Source organism: Anopheles bellator, chromosome 1 (genome assembly GCF_943735745.2).
Source record: "Anopheles bellator chromosome 1, idAnoBellAS_SP24_06.2, whole genome shotgun sequence".
In the NCBI taxonomy this organism is placed as follows: Eukaryota; Metazoa; Arthropoda; class Insecta; order Diptera; family Culicidae; genus Anopheles; species Anopheles bellator.
Genome location: NC_071285.1, coordinates 26,762,825 through 26,768,991, shown reverse-complemented (window position 1 = coordinate 26,768,991; position 6,167 = coordinate 26,762,825).

Here is a 6,167-nt window from a genome sequence, read left to right as displayed (position 1 = left end):
CGTGTTTAACAATGGGAAGGATTAGGACAGAATCACTTATTATTAGTTTCTACTATGCTATCGAATCCAATAAGCTTCACTGATTAATAGATAAAATTGAAAATGTGTTGTATGTACCTTTTCTATATACCTGGCTGTTATTGAATAAATAGCATCAAGACGCAGTAAAAACATCGGGAACCTTACAATAGCTGGATAACGATTTGCTGGACCTAAGAGACTTGGAATCCAAGCTTTTGGATCTTTACCAACTATCATCCAACTATCTTTATACCTCTACTCTTCTTGTTTATGTGATTCTAACGTTGCCATTTCATTTACTGACAAAGCTAAACTTTCAAAACGAAAGATCTACGTTATTGATCTATTGATGGAAGATGCAGAACTTTTCCATAGGGTGGGTTTCATGACTTTATGATCGTGAAGTAAGATCGCGGGGAATATTCAGATTTGTAAATCTATCTATATATATAAAAGAAAGTCGCCTAAAGGTTACACAATTCATAACTCAAGAACGACTGAACCGATCTGGCTGAAAATTGGTGTGGAGGTAGCTTAGAACCCAAGGAAGGCTTTAGGATACTTTTTATATTCCGACCGTGTCACAATAAATCTGCACAATGATTTTTCTTCGTACTGAAACGAGACAGACAGAGTGCGTAACAGCAAACAATTGTTGGCTTCTCTTTCTCGCTAAAGCAGCGTTCCCTCACCCCAAGCAAGCGCGGCAGACAAAGCGCGCAACAGCAAATAACTATTGGCCTCTCTTTCTCGCTAATGCAGCGTCTCCTCCTCCCAAGCAAAAATAAGCCCCCCCACCCCTCTCTCACGACCGCGTGTTTTCATTCCCTTCTCGAGAAAGGCCAGACAGAGAGCGTCACTACGAGCAAAGGTTGAGCGAGTTTACAGCGAGTCTCTCTCTTTCGTATGTTCTCGCGAGTCTCTTTCGTGCGATTACTTTGACGATTTGACAGTCTCTCTCGCACATTCTCGAACATTTGGAAATTTTTTATTGTTACTTAGCTGTCGTTTTTATAACTGTCAAAATGTATTAAAGTAACCCGCGAACACAGCGTAGTATCGTGATATACCGGACAGTGAATAACAAGTGCCTCATACATTTCCTTAACAATGCCGCGACCAAGACGGTCGAATCTTTCCCGACAAAGTCGTAATGCAAAAACTATGCGAAGTGTTGCGAATGAAATGACTGAAGAACAAAAAGAAATTGCTCGCGAAAGGACTCGGTTGGCAAACAGAAATCGGCGAGCGAAAAATAGAAACGCACAAGTAGATAATTTTCGACAAGATGCCGATTTGAATATTCGCTCAGTTTTTGTTGCAGAAGAAGAAGCTGATTTGTATCGGGCAGCGTTTCGATACAATTGCATCGCTAAGTACAGCGAGCATTAGAGCGTTCGCATTGGGCCAATGAACATTGTGATAAGTGTGATGCGTTGAAATTTTCCGGAGAAACGGCCGGATTGTGCTGCCTCAGCGGAAAAGTTAAATTGCCTTCACTGACTCCGCCACCAGAACCAATGGAATCATTGCTTCGTGGCGAAACTCCCGAATCACGTCATTTTCTGGAAAACATTCGAAATTACAATGGCTGTTTCCAAATGACGTCATTTGGGGCAAAGATTATCAATGAACGAGGATTTAATCCGACATTCAAGGTATTTAGTTTTTTTTTTTACTAACACACAGTATAGTGGAAGAATAACTTATTATAGTTATTCCTACGTATTATGTTTCTTCTTCTTCTTATTGGGCAACAAACGCTGAGCGCTCTTAGCCTGAACCAGAGACAATGTTAATCTCTGATGCTTTCTGTAAGGGTTTGCTTTTACGGACGGGGTTGTTGGTCCCGCGCCAACTCCCTCTGGCACGCCGGTATCGGGAATCGAAACCATGGCCGGTTATGTGACAACTGGTTCAGGTGCTGAACTGAACAAAAAGGAAAGCTAATCATAATAAAAAATATTTACTACATAAAATCCAAAACCTGCTTACTAATTGCCTTTGGGGCGGAACAAAGTTCGCCGGGCCTGCTAGTCTCTTATAATTTTAAAATCTTCCAATTTTTGCGTTGCCATGACAATAGAGTGTGACGATCAAATTAAAATCTGAAGTTGCTTTGGATAATCCAATGTAATAAGGAGATATTGGCATATTTTTTAAGCAAACGGCTACATGCTGGAAGCCTGCTTCAGCCAGTGTGGTACACATGTGGTATCGCAAGGACCGAGTGCAATTTTTTTTTTGTATATGGTAGACACATATGGTCACATGAAAACTACGCAAGTTACACAATGGTAATGAGGAATGTGCGCCATGGACGACAAAAACAGAACTGAAAATACCGGGATGCTGCTTTTCTGCAAAGGCTTATATCAGGTTAATACCGTTATATGAACTCGCTCCATTTGATCTAACCAATACCAAGGAGAAGATTGTGCTGTGCTGGTGCCGTAAAGCGATGTGAAAGAACTTAAACCGTGGAACCATAAACAGGATCACATAGCGACATAGTTGAGAAGACGGCAAAATGATGCCATAAGAGACTGCAAAAAATAGAACGAGGGTGAAGAGCAGAGCAGAACGAATTCCACGCTGCTCCACACATGTTACAAGAGCATCTCGTGTATTATGGTCACAACAGCTTTATAACCAAAAAAAATCATCCACAATTTTATCAAAACTAAAAAGATTCACTGCACAAAACTAATGTTTTATTCAGATATTTGAACTATCATCGATGACCCAGGCAAATGACAAGTAACGGGGACATTTTTAAGCGAGAACTATGAAAGTGCAGTTATGATCACGAAAGTGAGAAGGAAAACCTAAACTGCAATTGCACAAGGCTGTGGCTGTGAGCAAACGCACCATCAACACAAAAGAAGTACTAAACAACCGATTCGCATCGCCTTTTTTGAATATGCAAAATAATAATAATTATTGTAATGAAAGAAACTAGATAGTTTTGAGACACGCGCGCGTAAGTGAGGAAGTGGTGGGTATTCTGTACGAATAGAATCGTTGGTGTCAATTAGCTAAAAGCAGATGATCGGGTTTTTGCTTAGTGGCACCACATTATTAACCAATGGTAACTGGAGGTGTCACTACAAACAGAGCAAGAGAAACCTGCTGCGCTCTGGAGAGTGGACCTTCCCTCTTGAGTGGAGCATTGTCATGGTTTAACACTTTAAGGGATGGCGACCGTTGTACGAAAGAAGTAAAGCTAGGTGCCATGATTCTAGAGAGTTTGTTCCCATGCCCCCTCTCGCAATTTTTTGTTATTTTGTTATTATCTAAAGATAAATCCGTCCTTCTCAAACCTATGCAGGGGTAAGAGGTGGGACTTGTCATCATCACTTGGGTGCCATATCCATACACAGATTGGATATTTGTTGTAGCCATATCAATCGCTCGATGAAGCAACGAAATATAACAACAACAAAAACTCTAGCCCCAGCAGGTTATCACTCTTGATAGCAATTCTGTGTGATTTTTTTTCTTGGAAAAGAAATGTTTTATTAGACAAGCCTCTACATTTTTAAATCATGTTAAATCATCATCAGTATGTGGCGAGATTCCGTATTGGAAATGCATACAACATGAAATCTAGCCAAACAGCAGACCATTTATAAAATTTTCGAACTGCGCCAGATTGTAATTATGTTACCTAAGCCAGATATATTCTATTACTACCTGGCTGAGTACGCGCCAGTATTCGTATTTGCAGCAGTTACTTTATTTTAATTCTTGAGGAACGGACTGTGCCGTATTGCTTAATCCTATTCCTTAATTCTATCGACATAACAATACATAACATAACAAATTTAAGCATCGTGGAGGATGCTGGGGCTGGTGGTATTTCCTCCACTTTTCCTCCGCGCATACGCCTTATCCCGGGTTTGCTCGGTTGCACCAGTTACATTTTAAAGTATTATCGTATACCTTATTCAACAGTCTCTGATGAACGATCGCTAAAAACCATCTTCAACCATCTTAACCGGGTTGAATGTTTTGTATTTTTCAGATAAAAATGTACTTATCAGCTATATGTTTTCATATCTCTTGCCGTTCGCAAACCCACATTCAAACGGATAAAATTGCATTATAAACAAGCAGCTGAGGATTTAAATCATGATAACACTTCGCATGTTCGTGAGGCGGACAGTAGAAAAACACGCAATCAACATGTTGTTTTTTGTTTAGCGAATCCAAACCCTTAGAAGGTACAAACAGATAAAAAATTCGGATGAGATATACTCCGAAGGAGTATCGAATGTTTGAAGTTTTGCAGACAGGTTTAAATCAAAACTAAAAACCTGGGGTAATCTAACGATTCCACCTTTAGATTACGGCATCAAATTATGTGCCAAATGGAAAACTCGCAGACCTAAACCCAAAAAAATATTACAAATTCCAGTTTCATGAATACTTAATGTATTTCGTTTTACCCTTCCGTCCAGGTCAAAGAATACTTTGTATTCAAACCAATTTATTGAACCGTCTTCATAAAACGTGTGACAGACAAAGATAGATAGTAATTTTTACAGTTACATCTTGGCACTGAAGCAAGCCTGTAGACCAGAGTTTAAGTTTTTCCTTAGCTCTGGTTCATGTAAATCAAAATAAAGTTCTTAAGAATTTTTCGAGTGGCAACATTTAGAGCGTTTTTGTTACTTGCACAATGGGAAAAACAATAATTTCTAAATATTGTTGTAACCTTCTAGACCAGCTGAAGGGAAAAATTCGTGAAAAAAGATCCGGTTTGCAGAAGAAACAAATTCGTTGTTCATCAGGATTATGAACCGTGTCATCAGAGCATTTTGACATTGACAAAAATCCATTAATCCATATCCATAAATCCGTTGGCGCATCCGCCGTATTTACCAGATTTGGCCCCTGGTGACTTGCATCTGTGTCCAGATCTTTAAAAAATCATGGGTGGAAAAAGTGTTTTCATCAAACGACGAGGCCACAACAACTATGGAAGCGTATCAAAATACCGCAAAAAAGCCGCAAACGGCCCTTCCAGATTGTGACTTCGGGGATGGAATTCATAAATTGGAATCTCGTTGGAACAAGTGTATGTATTGTACAGTATGGGAGACCATACTGAATAATAAAGTGTATATCAAACCATAACATTGTGTTTTTCTTCTCGAAGCTCAAAACTTATTGAACAACTCAGTAGCTAGTGTAGAATAAAACCAATAGGGGTTTAAAATTTCGTAGTGTCTTTGCCCAAATAACAGAGAACTAGTGCATTTTCTACAAGGGCTATTGTTGTTTAGAAGAAAAAAAATTTAAATCTTTTTATTTATTAAAAATGCTATTCAATTCTCTACAACCCTTGTTGAGTTCATTTGGTTCAAAAGTATTCCACAACAGAGTCCGTCATCCAGTACGTCCTACAGTTTGATAGTTGTTTTTGTTTTTCTCCGGGAGCCGAGGGACACCATTTGTTTAACATTGAGCATAGAGTGATAAGCACTTTTTAACAAATTTTCGTCGTTCGGCGGACTGCAGCATAATGACTGATATCTTTCTGATATCGTTGTTCGGCGGAAGGCACGGGTCAAAGAAGGCTATCAAATCAAGCATATGGCACTACGAAACAAAAGCGTTGATATTTTCAAAGATGGCGCTACTGTGTATGTGAAACGAGAACCGGGCAACATGCCTGTGAACCATGAGACGTGCTGGTAATCACAATGGAAAAATAAATCCTCTTATCGCGTTACGCGAGGAACTGGCCGCCGCCGGACCGGTCGATGCAAGCCGGCTGAATTCGGTAAAAAAGCGGAGAGTAGCGATCACTGGCCCCGTTTGGCGTTGAAAATGCACTGGTAGTGGTGCGCGCAGCATATGCCGTACGAACACACATCTTTTCATGAGCGGTTCTGAAGAATCCGCCAGTTAGAGCTGCTGTGTCCATTTGTACAGCGGAAATAGAGAAATCGACATGAACATGAAAAAATACAGCAAAGCTACGCCGCTGACAGTACGGAGAAGCCATAGGAACAGCAGACAAACTTTCAGTGTGTACAACAACGCTCCAAAAGAATGACTCTAATGGTGTAAAGCGCCTCAGGAGAAACATATACGGACTAGGGTCAGAGGTAGAAATAAGACTTCCAAAATCAATA